The 18,322-nt window shown below is 39.4% G+C and overlaps 1 long non-coding RNA gene across 2 annotated transcripts in view; it reads left to right on the forward strand.

Annotated features, from left to right (window-relative positions):
• Positions 1 to 18,322, forward strand: part of LOC139176437 (uncharacterized) — a 66,820-nt gene that overhangs the window by 17,406 nt on the left and 31,092 nt on the right. Inside the window, exons 1-2 of one of the 2 annotated variants that reach the window (XR_011560917.1) lie at positions 1 to 4,438; positions 7,701 to 11,728. The exon at positions 1 to 4,438 is cut by the window's left edge and continues 17,406 nt beyond it. This is a non-coding gene — a long non-coding RNA (uncharacterized lncRNA). Of the gene's footprint in view, positions 11,729 to 18,322 lie in introns of both variants that reach the window. The other variant, XR_011560916.1, reaches the window with a different exon arrangement.

Consider the following 18,322-nt stretch of genomic DNA (forward strand, 5'->3'; position numbering starts at 1 on the left):
GCATAGTCAATAAAGCAGAAATAGATGTTTTTCTGGAACTCTCTTGCTTTTTCCATAATCCAGCAGATGTTGGCAATTTTATCTCTGGTTCCTCTGCCTTTTCTAAAACCAGCTTGAACATCAGGAAGTTCATGGTTCACGTATTGCTGAAGCCTGGCTTGGAGAATTTTGAGCATTACTTTACTAGCGTGTGAGATGAGTGCAATTGTGCGGTAGTTTGAGCATTCTTTGGTATTGCCTTTCTTTGGGATTGGAATGAAAACTGACCTTTTCCAGTCCTGTGAGAAGGGAATGGCAAACCACTTCAGTATTCTTGCCTTGAGAACCCCATGAACAGTATGAAAAGGCAAAATGATAGGATACTGAAAAAGGAACTCCCCAGGTCAGTAGGTGCCCAATATGCTACTGGAGATCAGTGGAGAAATAACTCCAGAAAGAATGAAGGGATGGAGCCAAAATAATAAACAACACCCAGTTGTGGATGTGACTGGTGATAGAAGCAAGGTCTGATGCTGTAAAGAGCAATATTTCATAGGAACCTGGAATGTCAGGTCCATGAATCAAGGTAAATTGGAAGTGGTCAAACAGGAGATGGCAAGAGTCAATGTCGACATTCTAGGAATTAGCGAACTCAAATGGACTGGAATGGGTGAATTTAACTCAGATGGCCATTATATCTACTACTGCGGGCAGGAATCCCTCAGAAGAAATGGAGTGGCCATCATGGTCAACAAAAGAGTCCGAAATGCAGTACTTGGATGCAATCTCAAAAACGACAGAATGATCTCTGTTCGTTTCCAAGGCAAACCATTCAATATCACAGTAATCCAAGTCTATGCCCCAACCAGTAATGCTGAAGAAGCTGAAGTTGAACGGTTCTATGAACACCTACAAGAGCTTTTAGAACTAACACCCAAAAAAGATGTTCTTTTCATTATAGGGGACTGGAATGCAAAAGTAGGAAATCAAGAAACACCTGGAGTAACAGGCAAATTTGGCCTTGGAATACGGAATGAAGCAGGGCAAAGGCTAATAGAGTTTTGCCAAGAGAACGCACTGGTCATAGCAAACACCCTTTTCCAACAACACAAGAGAAGACTCTACACATGGACATCACCAGATGGTCAACACCGAAATCAGTTGATTATATTCTTTGCAGTCAAAGATGGAGAAGCTCTATACAGTCAGCAAAAACAAGACTGGGAGCTGACTGTGGCTCAGACCATGAACTCATTATTGCCAAATTCAGACTTAAATTGAAGAAAGTAGGGAAAACCAGTAGACCATTCAGGTATGACCTAAATCAAATCCTTTATGATTATACAGTGGAAGTGAAAAATAGATTTAAGGGACTAGATCTGAATGATAGAGTGCATGATGAACTATGGACGGAGGTTCGTGACATTGTACAGGAGACAGGGATCAAGACCATGCCCATGGAAAAGAAGTGCAAAAAGGCAAAATGGCTATCTGGGGAGGCCTTACAAATAGCTGTGAAAAGAAGAGAAGCGAAAAGCAAAGGAGAAAAGGAAAGATATAAGCATCTGAATGCAGAGTTCCAAAGAATAGCAAGGAGAGATAAGAAAGCCTTCCTTAGTGATCAATGCAAAGAAATAGAGGAAAACAACAGAATGGGAAAGACTAGTCATCTCATCAAGAAAATTAGAGATACCAAGGGAACATTTCATGCAAAGATGGGCTTGATAAAGGACAGAAATGGTATGGACCTAACAGAAGCAGAAGCTATTAAGAAGAGGTGGCAAGAATACACAGAAGAACTGTACAAAAAAAGATCTTCACGACCCAGATAATCATGATGGTGTGATCACTGACCTAGAGCCAGACATCCTGGAATGTGAAGTCAAGTGGGCCTTGGAAAGCATCACTACGAACAAAGCTAGTGGAGGTGATGGAATTCCAATTGAGCTATTTCAAAAAGATGATGCTGTGAAAGTGCTGCACTCCATATGCCAGCAAATTTGGAAAACTCAGCAGTGGCCACAGGACTGGAAAAGGTCAGTTGTTACTAACTTTCAAAAAAACCTCAGTTGAAGTTGAGGAATCACCAGGAAGCCAGGCTGCTGCTGACCTCAGCTGCCTGCAGTACTGAAAGAGGTGGTTCTTGGGAGGATGCTCAGGAGCCCACACCTATCTCCATGCCCAGCGCCCACATACCTGGTAGTAGCTACTTACTGATAGAGAAAAATGGTCTTTACTTCTCCCTTCAGGTGATTGCATCTCTCAATGGCAGGTTCTACCAAGTACCGTACTGGCAAGGGAGGCTGAGAAACGTAGTTTCCAAGCTGTCATCCCTTGTGGTTCAGAGGGACACTTAGAAGGACAAAGATGGTACTTACAGAGTCTCGACAAGAAATTTCTAGTACACGTGCTCCTTGTTTTTCCCAGAGGAAATTCAGGTGGTCACTCTTCTCTCTTGAAAGCTCCTTAAGGTTAGATCTTAATCAATTCTCTATCCCCAGGGCTAGACTGAACCAGACAATAAATTGTTCTGAGTTGATCTGAATGGAATGACAACAGGATGAATAGCAAAGAATAAAGTTGTCCCCTTTTTAAGCTGGATTTCAAGGTCTCCTGTTCCTAGAATCTGATGATTCTCCCTAATGACTGCCCTAGATTCTGCCCCAGCTTGTCATTTTCCTTCCTAACCTGCTCAGAGTGATCATGAGAGATGTTTGCTCAAGTGACTTGAAGCTTGAGTTCTAGGTCCTGTCTGCACAGTGAGGAGAAGGATTTGAAAATAGTCTGTTTTATTGGATCCATGGAGATTGTCAATTACATATTTTTTTGCTTTAAACTGCATTATCAAGTTGGTTGTGTAAAGTTAGTCAAGGTATTTCTATATTTTATTCATATGGTTCTAAACAGAATCTTCATGTCCTACCAGAGTTGGGGTCTCTTTGGAAATATGGAGTTTATGATTCACCTTGGGATAGAATTTGGAGTATTCAAAATGAAAAAGGAACGGGGTGGATTTGGGTGTTTGGAAAGCCTGTTCAGCTGTAAGAAAAGAATATTCAGGAAAGGGGGGACCTGGTGTGATTTCCTCTGAAAAGGCACAGAGTTAAAACTCTATGAAAGATTAAAGACATCCTCTTGAAATTTATTTTTCTCAGTGAAAAATGGGTAAGACTATTGTGCCTATGGTAAAAATAATGGCAGGGTGACTCAGACTTATTTACAACCATCAAAGAAATGAAAGATATGGATCATGTCACTAATTAATCTTTTTATCATTATCAAGTGGTGACTGTATCCAGCTAAAGAGTGCTGTGTGCATAATAGCACAATCATGGGGGATGTGATGATGTAACAGCCGCTAGTGCCCAGCATTTAGCCTCTCTTTTCCATTCCCACCCACCCTGGTCTCTGGCTATATTTAGCTGTTTTACACAGTGTACCTGGACCAAAGTCTGTTTTATAAAATTAAAAGAGTAGAGAGGAGAGTCAGAGTCTTCATAGAAAAATCAGGCTTCACGATGTTTATTTCCCTTGATTACCCATGTTCCTTCTTGGTTAATGTATTTTCTCCTATGTTGCACCTAGAATCATGACTGAAATACAATCATGAGTTTACTTTGTGTAAAGGGAAGTAGGGCATTGAGCAATCACCTAATGAATACAGTCAAGATGGTTAGTGAATCTGGAAAATTCCACTCTCAAAAAAATTACTTTCTCTACTCCATAGCAGATTTCCTCTTGGCCTTAATTATCCACAGAGTTGTCCAATTTTCTGATAGTCTTTACTGTTGTTGACATCACCTTAATAATTTATTTAATGGATTTCACTGGGTTCATTTGGGAGCCCTTTCTTCTTAGTGGCTTCTTTTATCAATTAATTTATGTATTCAATAAACATTGAACACTGTTCCAGTTATCTATTGCTGTGTAATAAGCTACCCTAAAACCTAGTGACTTAGTGCAATAATTTTTTATTACCACATGTAGTTCTTAATGTTGATGGGCTCAGCTGGGCAGTTCTTTCTTGAGTCCCACATACAGTTGTGGTCAGATGGTAGGAGAGGCCAGAGCCACCTTCACTCTGCTCCTGTTACTGGGCTCGTCAGGCCTCTCTCTCTTCCCCCACATGATTAGTTTGGGCATTCTCAGAGCTTGTTGATCTTTTGGTAATCAACCTGCTTCCCTTGTGACCAACTTTGTCCAACACGTGTATTCTGAAAAACTTCATGTGGAAGTTGCCAATCCTCTCTGACCTAGCCCTAGAAGTCATCTTCTCTCCTCTATTTGTCAAAGCGGTCACCGGACTTGACAATCTACTTCTTGGACTCCAAGAGTTGGAGATGGAGATTCCACCTCACAATGGTGGAATGTCTTGAACCTTCAAAGATGACCACCTAAGATGACAGTGATCACCTCAATACCAAGTTACCTCTGGCACCTGCTATGTGACAAGCCTATGGTAGGTGCTGGGGAAAAGTATTGAGTAAACCAGGCACTTGTGGAAATTAAAATCTAGCTTAATTAACTTTAGTCTGATGTGGTGGTGTTTACAATCAACTGCCCAACAGTGGATCTCAAAAATCAAGTATATTTGGTGATGAAACTGACAAAACAGCTATTCTGATCATTTGTGGTCTGGTCATTTTGACTTTCTCAATAACCCAACTGAATGAAATTCGTGGTTATCTAATCTATAACCTGATAACAAACTTGATGAGCTGATTCATCTCTGTATTTTTAAAAACATAATCTGAACAAAATTGGGATATTCATCTGTGACTTCACATTTGAGTTCCTGCTGGGCATGGAGGATGAAACCAGCTTTTTAAAACTCTTAATAGGGAATGTGAGAGAAGCTGACAAATCATGTTTTGCTCCTGATGAGCTTCTATCCTTTTGAGTAGTTCTGATCTAGTGAAAGTGGGGTAACTGGTGACGATGACAAGCAAGAGGGGAACCCAGACAACACTTGCTAAACTAGACAGGCAGGATCTTTCAGTTTCCCTCCCGAGAATTTTCTTTTGGGGAGAAGTAATGGGTTATTTGCCTGTGTTTTCTTGTCTCTTGTATCATCAAAGGAAGGTGATCAAGGTTTGTTAAGTAAAAGGAGATTTCAGGACAGGAATGTTTGCAGAAGAATCAGTGCTGTTCAGCAATTCTCAGATCTTATTGTTTTTGGCACAGTTTGTGTCCATTCAGTGTAACAGCTATGAGGGGCTGGGGGAGGGGGCTTGTGATGACACAAGAGATACCTTGACATTTCAGAGACAAAGGTCAACGCCCGAAAAGGTCCAAGAGTATGAAGAAGTCCTGGGCACACTTGTCAAGTTCCCTGCCATGAAACCAGTATCATACTGGGCCTTCTTAGGTTATGTCTATATACTGTGTTATCTTAGCACGAAAAGACATCCTAAGGGCATATTTTATGTAAAACAACAACAATAATATATACTTGGCCTTAATTACAAGAATGGTTCAAGCAAAACTAAATTTTGGCCTCATTGTCATACAGTGAGTCTCATATATCAATCCATTCACTTTAACTTTGTAGCACATCCTTCATCAATATGCAGACTTGTCTCATACTAGTGAATCTTGTGTCCCCTAGGTATGACTTACTAAATTAAACTTCTTTCCATTTCTCATGCCAAGTTACTTATCTGTCTGAAATGCCTATTTCTACTTTACCTGGAAATTCACAATAGATGTTAACAATCACTTATTCTTCATGCGGCCAGCATATATGTACTTGATGTGTTTTGTGTTAGGTTGTTATTTTGTTCCTGATTTTAGATATATCACTTTATAACTTTTCATGGGCACCTAATTTGCCCAGTTAGTTGGCAAACTGGCAGGAGATTATATACACAGCTGTGTGTGTGTGTGTGTGTGTGTGTGTGTGTGTTTGTGCACGTGCAGTAAGTCACTTCAGTCGAGTGCTGGAAAGCCCATACGTGACTGTATATATGTGCACTCAGTCGCTTCAGTCATGTCCAACTCTTTGTGACTCCATGGACTGTAGCCACCAGGTTCTCTCCAGAAGAATGGAATTCTCCAGACAGTACTGGAGTAGGGAGCCATTCCCCTCTCCAGAGGATCTTCCTGACCCAGGGATCGAACCCATGTCTCTTACATCTCCTGCATTGACAGGCCGGTTCTTTACCAGTGCCACCTGGGAAGTGCAACTACATGTGTATACATGTTCACACACACATAACTATACATGTATGTATATATACACACATAATTATACATGTGTACACATGCACACATACACAGAAGACTTCTTCCAACAGCTGATTGACATGCTCTATGTTCCACTTTCTTTTGGTTTTTGTAGGTTAAAATCAAGTAAATTATTTTATAATTACATGATGAGTTGGATCATACATATTATAATGGATTATTCAGATTTTTAAAGCATCTTAACTTCGCAAAGATGAAAATAGTCTATATTATTGCTCATCTTTTCCTCTGAGAAAGTTTTCATAGATTAATAACAAACATAAATACTTGAACTATATAAGTCCTTGTGATTGATTATTTAAGTAAAAAATGTTAAAAAAAAAAAGTTTTTTTTTCTTTGCCCTGGAAATGTAGAAGTCTTAATTCTCAACTTGAGGCTACCAAGCCTTTGAATTTCCATGTTGGCCTTGTGGGAGTTTATCAAGTTTTGTTTTTATAGGTTGTGAGGGAGTTGCAAGCATGGCTTGGAGGACTTGATCTGTTCCTTTATGATGTTTAAATATTCCTCCCACTCAGACTTCCTAAATGAACAAACAGTTTAAGTAGAAACTTGAGGTTGGCCTCAGGAAAAACTCCTGACCATCATGTCACCTCTGCTTGTCCCTGTTCTAATTAATTTGCTGTCCCTAAAACCTTTTATATGCAAAGTTTGGTGCTGGTGCTGCTAGATAAGGGGCATCTCAACTTGACTGATTTCAGGGCCACTAGAAAATATTTCCTATTCTCCAAATATGATGAACGATTTCTACATTCCTGGTGTTACATTAACATGGAATAAAGCTTTCTTTTCATAATGAGGCACGTATTTAGAATATAAATCCTGTTGGAAGCATTGATATAATACTGGGTTCTTTCCACCTAAAATGATAATGACTAACAGATAGTTTTTGAAAATAATTTTTGATTAGGGCAAGATATCGATTGAATTTAGGACAATGGTAGGCCACTGCATTCTTAAAACAGTGGGTTCAAAAGTAGAATATCCTTACCCTATGGAGAATCCAAAATGACCCATTGAAGTGCAGAAAAAAGATGTTAAATCTTTTATTTATTTTAATTTTACATTTCATCTTAAAGTTGGTGTGTTTATTTTTTGAGGCACACAATATAGAAACACATATGTAATTTGTAAGTAAAAATACACATATTGGATACGCCTCAAAATTTTTTACTGATAGAGGCACATGATCTAAAAGGTTAGAAACCAAACTGCTTATAAAGAATGAATGTGGATGAGGTCTTGACAATGCTACGTGGAGTAACAGGAAATAGTTACAGAACAAGTGTTTACAACCTCAGAATTCTGACTCCAGTTATTACTGATTTCAGTTCATTGATCAATAGGTAGTTTACTAACTTTCAACCTGACGCAGGACAGTCCCTTTTAAGATGTTGAGAAATTGCTCAATTTTAGGATGTTGACCGAAGAAAGTAGATTTTAATCATGCTTTTTTTTTTCATTTTGTTTTCTCAAGGGTCCCATGGGAACAGAAAGTTTTGAGGGTGTTTACTGTTTGTGCAAGATGACTGGTTGGGTAAAGAAGTTCAAAGTTTATTATCTGCAGAACAAATAAAGCCTGGGCAAAGGTAACTGAAGTGAATGTCTCCCACCTTGTCCCTTGAGCCTGTCTAAGGGGATGTTTGCGCCAAAGATTGCATAACTGAGCACCTAAACTATGCAAGTCAAATGGAGAGGAGGTGCATTTTAGAATCCTATTGGTTAAAAAAGTCACTGTCTTTTATTTTTCTTGGTTTGAGAGGCAGTTGATGATGGTGCCTATATGAAAATCATTTTAGAAATCTATTTTTGGATAAGCTATTTCTAACTATCTGGGGTTACTTGTCAGATAGCATCTGAGTGGCTGAATTAGAATGTTTCCTTCTTCCCCAAATGTAGACAGAACATAGTGCTAGGTAAATACTAAAATAAGTGTACTAATTCAAGGTTCATCTGGACTTTTATTGTTGGTGCTGATTAATGACATCAAGGATAGCTAGACTGTTCTTGTGATTAGTCCATAGTAATTACTGACAAGTATTCAGAATGGTCAAACATATGATGTGAAGCTCAGCTATCTTTTAGAAGATAAAAGCCTATGCATAAATGTTGATAGGAAAGAAGTAGAATGTGATTGAATGGTTGAGCTTAAGAACTTATTATTGGGGGAAAAATGCTTTAGGTCTCAAATATTCTTATTAACCAAATATTTACTTTTCATTCCCATTTTTTGGATTCTTTGTTGTTTATATTGGAACTTGATGTTTAGAAAGCCAGTTATGGAGGCTTTTTATATAGTACAGTCATGAAGTGTGATAATAAATGAGCCAGAAGCCAATTGTGGATAGAGGTTTTATAGATTAAAGAGTTGACCTTTCATTTTAGAGTAGGTATTGCAGAATTTTATGAATTTTTCTCAAATATGTTTATCATCTGAAGACTTTTTATCTCAAATAAGTATTTAAGAAAGGGTTTAAACATTAAGAACAGAGCGATCAGAGTGAGACTCTGTCTAGTTTTTGGATGGTTGAAAAAAACTTCCAATAGGATTAATAATGTGTTGTGAGAAATCCACAAAGAATTGCCTCTTTGTGTGTGAGTATGTATGGACAGACACAGTGATAACTAAAACTGTCTACTTGTTCAGATTATTCAAATAACCATAACACTTGCTGGTGTAATTTAAATTAAAAAAAAAAAAAAACAACCTTCAGTTTCCCAATATGGAACAGACAAATTCCCATTACTAAAGCCTAAGCCTTTCTATGACCTTGGTTTGGAATTTCTCTTAGACCACCTATTCAAGTGGAAAATAACTAAATACAGTATAAATTTAGATATTTGGAAGTACCAAAGGCTCAAGAGACACTAAATTGAATTGTAAATGGGTGTGTAGATTCTGGATTCTTTCAAAGTCCAGAGTAGACAGCTACATTTCTGAGTCTATAAACTTGTAGTTTTTCCTGAAAATAATGACCTTTGGAGGCTTACCACATTGAGTGTGTGACTTGTCCGTCCCACCTTTAGAAGGAGCTGCTGTCTGTGGAAGGTTGGTGACTGTGGGAACATGTGAACGCTGCGAGAGAAAGTGAACTGTGTGGTAAAGATGATGGAACAGTTTGTGATTCAAAAATAGCCTTGGAAACTTGCAGCACCTATTAGATCAGCCAACGAATCATCATAAAAACAATAGTTCTCTACCCGGGGACATTAAGGCATTTGGTGAAGAAGATGACAGGATGGAAGAGACAAACGAGAGAGACAGAAGGAGAGAGCCAGAGCGAGGGCGCCAGGAGGCGCATGGCTGGCGGGCTGCGAGCTCAGAGGCCTGGTTTTCCAATCTGGCACCGGCCTTGATGAGTCTGTTTATTCAGCTACAGTATCAGACGTTCCCTTTTCCTGCCCGAAGAAGTCCCCTTTGAAGAACTGCTCTGCTGGGGAGTAGTTTCCCCTTGGACGGGCTAGTCCTGTTTGCAGACCTAAAGGAAAAGCGCTGGAAAGGCCACAAGAATGTTCTTTAAAGCGATATTCCAGTGCCACGTGAGGGGAGGATGAAATAGCCGTAAAAGATGTATTTCCTGGTTGAGGTATTTTTTTCCCCTCTCGAGTGAATTAGGCGCCGAACAAAGGCGTCACATGAATGCGCCGGGGTCAGAGGTTCTTGGGGGCCCTCCAGGTCTGTGTGGTCAGGTGATGGCTCGGGGTGGGAGGGGGGGGGCAAGTCAAGCTTCTGTAGGTAGACCTGGAGTGAGGAAAGCACACCTGTGAGAGGCGGAGAAAATTCACTGGACCGGCATTCCACTCCTGCAAGTCTTTATCTGCAAAGAAATCAGTGGTGGTGACTTATCAGAGCACCAGCCCATGCCTTCAAAGCAGAGTGGCAGACGGAACCCGAGTCACTTGCGGGACAAGGTTCATAATCAAACTGGACCATTCAGAAATTGACACGTTAGTATTTCATGTTAATTTCTTAGATTTCAGTGGCCTGTTTTTACTTTTCAAAGAAGGTTTTCATCTAGCCCTCATGTTAATTCAGTGAGGTAACCAGGGTAGATGGCCGGTTCCTCACTTTGCCTCTTTGGAAAAGGATGGAGGCAAAGAGAGATGGTTCTCTAGCTCATCACTGGCAGGGGCAGAACGACAACCCAGGTCTCTTGACTCCTGGACCAGGTCTCTTTCCTCTGTGTTCTTGGGACCTGTACAAAGTGATGATGGGAGTTTCAGAAAAAAGGAAGGTGACATTCTCCATCTCCTCCCAGGCACATAGAAAAGTGACTGTGACTTTGAAGCCACCGCTTTGCTGTGTCCAAACGCTCTCTCTGGGACTGGCCTTAGGGAGGAGATTCAAAGTGAAACCTTCAGAGGGGAAGTCTCATATTCTAGTCACTGCGGCTGCCCATGCCTCTGGTGGGTTTGTTCAATCTTTACCTGCACCACATAAAACACGAGTTCTCCAGAATGAAAAGGGTTCTTTGTTCCATCTCTGAGATGAACCTTTCAGTAAGAGATGCCACTTCACAGTGAGGCCAGGCTCTCCAGGAGAGGGGATGGGACCCACACACTCTCCTTGACTCCTGCCCGAGCCTCTGTGACTCTTGGAGTCTCTCAGGGCCTAGGAGTGAGGTTCATGCAGTGCCTATTTGAGGATTAAGAGAGAACCAGAATTTTCTTCTGGGGAATATGGATTTGTTTGTCAGAGCTCCAGGGAGAAACCTTTCGAAGGGGTCTTATATACAGGCTGCCTTTCCTGCTTTGATATATACAGGCTTGTATTTTATCTATTTCTGGGTGTTTGTCTTCTTTCTACATGGAGAGCTGGAGTTGCTCGACATTGAGCCATATCTCGTAATTATTTGTATCCTCTAAGGCTTCCTAGTGCTTAAAATATCTGATGGATGAATGGGAATCCATTTTCAGCCAACCCCTTATCCAAGCCTATAGTTTGAATCAGAATCACCTGGGAAACAGGCCTATGTACTTTGAAATAAGTCCTGAGATGAATCTCATGTGAATCAAAGTTGGAGAATTACTCTTTATCCTTTTTCTCCTTGGCTTTGAGAGTTCTTGGCGACTCTGAACAGTGCTATAAACGCAAACACAATCTCAGATTTCCGTCATGTTTTCTCATGTGCAAAGTTTATTTCTCAACGTTCGTCTCATTTAATCCTAATGTAATGGGGCTATGTTAATAGCAGTCCTATGATATGGATTCTTTTTCCACTCCCTTTACGGAGAAGGACACAGGGGAGCAATAGTCTTGGGCTCACATAGCCAATCTGTGGCAGAGCCTGCATTCATTCCAAGTCCTGTGATTCCAGGTGCTCTGCCCTTCCCCACCACAACTCCTGCAACTCCATCCCTTGGTAGGCATTGCTGTTATTTGTGTGGAAGGTGTTGTTCCTGATAAGACTTGCAGTCCACATGGCTGGGAGCAGTTACCATGATACAGGAAGCCAGAAGAAGCAACGGTCTGTTCTCCTAAAGAAGTCTGTAGTAGAATAAGAGGTAAGGCTAATAATGACGTGTCCTTTCATGCAAATATCAGAGTACCATATTTTGTGCTCGTTATTAAATTGGAAAAGCAGAACTGGGTACCAGGTGAGAAAAGAGAGTCCTTTCAGAGAAGGACAGACTGTGTGTTTGGTGATGGGTGAGTCATCTGATGGGTGAACTCTGTTCTCCTGATTTCATTTTACTGGAAATGCTGACGGAATGGGGAGCAGGCTGAACCTCTAGAATTGGCTGTGTGACCTGGAGTCCCAGGGATAACCGGGCCAGCTCTGTTGAGATTGGTTTTGTTAGATGTCTGGGAGGTTTGAAGCTAGGGAGGTCCAAACAAGACACCTAAGGAAGGAGTCTGGACATAGGGAATTCTGTGTTGGGCGGCAGCTTTCCTCTCACTTAATTTAAAAGGTCCTGAATGCTCCAAAGTCCACTTGACAGTCAAGGGAACATGTAGCCCCACTTGCAGAGGCAATTTAGTGGTTGCTAGACTATTGTAAACAGAACTTTCTGGATGGCTGTTTACTCTTTGATTAGTTGCAATATACAGACAGCCATCAGAAATGGAGACTTGTCAACTGAAAGAAGAGGTGGGCCTGAAAGCTCTGCTTGTCCTGATTCCCTTCCACCCAGCTGGGGAAGGCACACTTCTTTCATCATGGAGTAACAGATGATTGATATGACTGTACCCTGATTAGAAAAGCTTTCATTTTACTTGTGCATGGTACGTGGAATTAGTTAAGGGTTGCACAGGGAAAGAAGTGATGGACTATTGTTCACATTAAATTATAATGACAGCCTTCCTAACCACTGTGTATTTATTATGTAAGAAAAGAAAATGTCTGGTAAAATTCTGTATAGGTTAATAACACCTTCATAATATACTCCTTCTTTTCTATTGACTTGAATAGCCCTCCTACTGACTTTTAATGGATTATTAGAGTTAATTACATCAATTGCAATATAATTGATTCTTAAATACTATGTAGAAACCTCATACAATTATGGAAAAACAAAAGTTATCTAGACATCTCAGATCAAAAAAGATTTGGAATTCCTGCACATTTAATTTCTGATAATCACTAGTCAGTTTGGACATTAAGATTGCATGGTGTCCTGTTTTCTCTTTGCTAGGTTTTGACAGAATTGATAGTTTTACAACATTTAACTCAATACGCATGGAAATATAAGATTAAAGCTGTGAATGCAATTTTTTTTTTCTATAAAAAGATCACTTCATGGCTTAAAAGCTGAAATGTGTTACCTGCCTAACATTGACAGAAACAAACTCAAGGGAAAATCAAAAGTGAATTTGATGTTGAGTTTTAGAAATCTCTCTCCACAGGTGTAAAGATTCCTGTGGGTCTTAGGGTTTGTTACCTGAGGGCTTTAAAATGTGGCGAGGGGATGAACTGCCTAAAGAGGCAAAAAATTTCTCGCATTTTGTTACCCTGACATGGGTTATGTGTTCTAATGTCAAAACCACTGGTTGAAAAGTGAAGCATCATTAATATCTGTTATTTGATGTCACATAGATCAAAAGAAAGCCCTGTAATAGAGTTGTTTGAATGCAACCTTTTCATTTTTAACTGATTTGGGGAAACTAGTTTATGGGTATTGACACAGTTATAAATGTGAGTTTTCCCAGGGATTCTGCTTCACAGACACAGATTTCTAGACTGTGCTAACATGCTCTACAAATAAGTGTATAAAAGGGTGATACCCTGAGGTGGCCGACTGGTTACTGGAATGGGTATCAGCAGACTTGATGCTTTCTCTTAGCCCTTAGCTCTATGACTTAACCTGACTGCTGCTGCTGCTGCTGCTAAGTCGCTTCAGTCGTGTCCGACTCTGAGCGACCCCATAGACGGCAGCCCACCAGGTCCCCCGTCCCTGGGATTCTCCAGGCAAGAACACTGGAGTGGGTTGCCATTTCCTTCTCCAAAGCATGAAAGTGAAAAGTGAAAGTGAAGTCGCTCAGTCATGTCTGACTCTTCGCGACCCCATGGACTGCAGCCTACCAGGCTCCTCCATCCATGGGATTTTCCAGGCAAGAGTACTGGAGTGGGTAACCTGACTAGGTCTTACCATTCTCTTCTGAACTCTCCCTACTCTCAATCGCCTACCTTTAAACTCTTATTCTCTACAGTAACTCATTTGGTTCTTAATATAAGCTGGCTTTTTATCAACATGCATATTGTATGTCAATATGCCTTAATATGTGTATGTATATATGTCTTACTGTGTTAACTTGTTTATAAGTTTCCAAGGAGAGGAGCCATACCATATACTGTGTCCTTATAACATAACTGTAGTTTCCTAGCACAGAAGAGCTGCTGTTTGACCAGCCAACCCACCCCGAAGGAAGTGTTTACATTTATTCCCTTAATGTGCTATAATGAGAATCATGACAAAACATCCCATTTATTCATAATGGTTTAACCTTTAAAAAATTGTACTCTATGTTATTTTATGAAACTTGGAGTTTTAAATCAGATGCATTTAAGATGGAAAATTTCACTCATTTTTTTTCATACATTGAAATGCAGTCCCATTTCCAATGGGATTGTTATTAGAGCTCAAACAGCCTATTCTAAAGATCATCTGGAAGAGCACTGCATGACAATAGCCATGAAAAGCAAACAAGGAATTAAAAGGAATGAGGACTTAGCTTAGTAGTCATCAAAGCAAACTATGTACTCATCTGAAGCAATACACAATGGTAGTGATACAATTAGCACACTTTTTTGTGATAGAGAAAATAACCAAAAAGATTAGATTCCAGGAACAGACCTAAGAATATTGGGGAACTTAACAGATATTATGGAAGCATTGCCAATCAGTAGCTAAAGAATAGATTGTTCAGGAAATGGTACTGAGACAACTGGCTCTCCATCTGGACTCATAACATACACAAAAATAAATTCCAGATGGAATGAAACTCTAAACAGAAAAATCAAATCTATACAAGTATTGGAAAGAATTATGAATGAATCTATTTAAAAAATATTCTTAGGTGAGAAGGTCTCTGTAAATAAGATGGGAAATCCAGAGGCCGTTAAGGAAGAGCTAACAGAGTTGATTTTATTTAAAAAAGAATCATAAAGTTAAAAGAGAAATGGCAGAATGGGACAAAATAATTGACTTATGCATTACCGAAAAAAGAGTTACTATCCATCAAATTAATGAGAAAAATATAAATAACTCACTTAAAATGGGCTAAAGATATAAAATAAACAATCTTCAGCAGAAAATGCAGATGGCTAAGAAATATTTGGAAAATATGCTCAACCTCATTAGTGGTAAAAAAAAAAACTGTACGATAAGGGAACATGAGTTGCCATTTTCTATGTATCAGATTGGCAAAAAGTAAGGGATTTGATTGGATGTATCAGTTAAAATGAATGAATATCTAGACTGCCAAGGATGGATGTCAGTAATATGCTGTTAGGTGAAAGAAGCAAGTTGCAGAATATACATTGTATTATGTCATTTTGGTAAGCCTTTTAAAAACATGTATATACATGTATTTTAATAATTATTAAAAATTATTTATGCATCACCAATGTATGACATTATCTTGTATAGTAGTTATCTCTTGGAATAGCACTAAGCTGAGTATAAGTATACATCTCTATTCTTTGTATTACTTTTCAGCTGGAAAACATCCCTTTTATTATGCTTTATTTAACACTCATCAAGCTGAATAACTGATCTTTAGGAGGCAGTTACAAGTCATTAGTTCATGGGGTGTAATTGAATTGAATATTATATGAACATAGTGCAGTATTTTATGGAATCTCAGTCAACTCTGATTAAATTCTTCAAGTCAGTCTTGTTGAATTGGGTCAATTAAATAGGGTTCTGGCTCCCTGTGGTTGTGGTCAAATCCTGTCAAGACCTCTTCTATCTTTAGGTTCCTGAGCTTTGTGCAAGGGCTGTGGTAGATCTGCCTCCTCTGTCAGTTGTAATTATTCCACGTGACATCCACAGGGCACTTCTCACCTGCTTCATGAACACTCTGTGCACTGAATAAATCACCCCAGCCCGGAACACAAGCCATCAGTGAGGTTAAACAAGTCAATGTAAATAAAGTCTTGTGATTAGTTTGAACTTGCTTCCAAACTGTTTTGTTAGCAAGGAGTTAACAAGTTCAGACTTTTGGTCATATGGGTCTTTAAGGAAAGCTTTTTTTTTTTCCCCATTCCAATGACTTCCTGTCCATGGGAAAATGAGAGGAAATGAACCTCTAACAGGAGGATGGACCCACCCTTTTCCAGTCGTGTGGCTAATTTGTCAGGTGTAATATTGGCACCTGGTGGCTTGTGTTGGCTTCCTGCCCACCCTCGCTCGGGAGGTATCCAAATACTTGTGCTAGGCGGTCGAAGACTTCAAAGCCGTTTGTAAGGGAAAGGATATTGTCATTAAAGAACTTAGTGGTGAATACTCCCAATCATTTAGTGATGTCAAGATGAAAGGAAAATTTTAAAAACACATCATCTAGGGTTTTTTTTTTTTCCCCTGATGTGTCATATGACCTGCTAAAACAAAGCAATGCAGTTGATTTAGTAATAATACATTTTTCAAGACCATGTATATATTGATTGAAAGTCTACTTTTCCCGTTTTTGAGAAATTAGCAAAGGTATTAATTACTTATAAGAAGATAATGAATTATTTCTTTAAGGGTGCAATTCTTCTTGCTCAAAAACATCCTTAAGTAGATACTCTCTTCGTGCCTGCCAGTGGATTATTTCCCTTGAATCAGAAGGGGAAACTACAATAATATCAAGTGGATCTGATAAGTGAAAAAGGACAAGGTGGGTCTTCAGAATTCATTGGGAATCTTGGATAGGCACAGCTGGTTCAGTTCCATACCTCCCAATTTTTAGCTAGAAATAATTACTGCCTTTTGAACAATGGTATCATTAATTGTTCAGCAAGTCAAGGTGAATTTGTCCACAAATTGTGATTAACCAAACTGTAATCAGTGGTCGTTAAACCATAACAAATTCTGCATAACAATGGAACTTCTTTTAGTTTTTATATTTAATGTAAGCTATATTGGCTTTTGTATCTAAAACTCTCACAGCAGAATCAGTATTCATGAATATGGAAAATAAGAATAATCTCTCTAAAACATATATTCACCAACTCAATGACATGAGTTTGAGCAAGCTCCAGGAGATGGTGAAGGACAGGGAAGCCTGATGAGCTGCAGTCCATGGGGTGGCAAAGAATTGGACATGATTAAGCGACTGAACAACAACAAAGCATATATTCATGGTGTCATTACTTGTATTAATAAACCTCAATCAGTTGTCAACAAATGATCAACAAATATTTATTGAATTTTTAATGGTCTAATAACAGTATTAGAAATTTACATGTTAGTTACATAAGTTATTAATTGTAAGATACTCTTTGAATGTTTACGCAATTAAAGAGTATATAGTTGGATTTAGGGCTTCCCTGGTGGCTCAGTGGTAAAGAATTTGCCTGCAATGTAGGAGATGCAGGAGACATTCCATCCCTGAGTTGGGAAGATCCCTGGAGGAGGGCATGGCAACCCGCTCCAGGAGAGTGGGTTCTTGCCAGGAGAATCCCATGGACAGAGGAGCCTGATGGGCTACACTCCACATGGTTATAAAGAGTTGAACATGACTGAAGTTACTGAGCACACACAAATGCTTCGTTGGATTGCTCTGGCAGGGACTGATGGCTTCCATAGGGCTACGTAAAGATGCAGTACGTAGGGGTTCCTCAGCCCTGTGAGTGGATGGCAGATGTTTCAGCTATCCAGAGATCTTACACTCTTTTGCAATTTAATCTGGCAAATGTGAAACAAACACATGAACAATTAGAAATAATACATTATGTGTTATAAACTATAAACTGGGTGGGAGTTTAGAAAAGGGAAGATCAATGTTGATTGAAATAACATATGAGGAAGAGGTTAATTTTCTGAGTCTTAAGAATAACTAGTATTTAGACAACCCAAAAGGAAAACAGTGGGCGTTTTAAGTGAGTGGGAACCAGGAATGAGGGTAGAGTGGGAAGGTCCTTTGAGGAGGTCCAGATGATGGCAGCATCTGGCAGGTTCTGGTGTGGTAGGAAATAGGGTAGATTGGTTTGGTGTTAATAATATGAATGGTTCCCCATCCAATTAAAATAAATAAATAAATTTAAAAAATAATATGAATGGTCTTGTAAGCTCAGCAGAGAAATTTAGGCTTCAAAGTATAGGGTGGGGGAGGGCTAATGTCATTTAAATAGTAATTTAGGAAGGCTTTTCTGACACTGATTTTAGAATGACTACAACAGAGAGAGGCTGTCAGAAGGGAGAGATTTGTTAGGGGGCTCTTAGGGGAGAAAGGGTTAAAAGACCAGATGGTGATGGTTGAAATGGATAGAAAAAAAATGAACTCAAGAAATTTTGAAGGAAGGAAGGAGGGATGAGTCTAGACGGCATTGGTTATAGGGGTTGGGAGAAGAAAAATAAGTCAAAAATGACTCCAGAATTTCTATCCTAAAAGGCTGGGTGATTGATAACACCACTGTTCTCTTGATGAAGGAAAATGATGTGTTCTATTTTTAG

The sequence above is a fragment of the Bos indicus genome, chromosome 16 (assembly GCF_029378745.1).
Source record: "Bos indicus isolate NIAB-ARS_2022 breed Sahiwal x Tharparkar chromosome 16, NIAB-ARS_B.indTharparkar_mat_pri_1.0, whole genome shotgun sequence".
Taxonomy (NCBI): Eukaryota; Metazoa; Chordata; class Mammalia; order Artiodactyla; family Bovidae; genus Bos; species Bos indicus.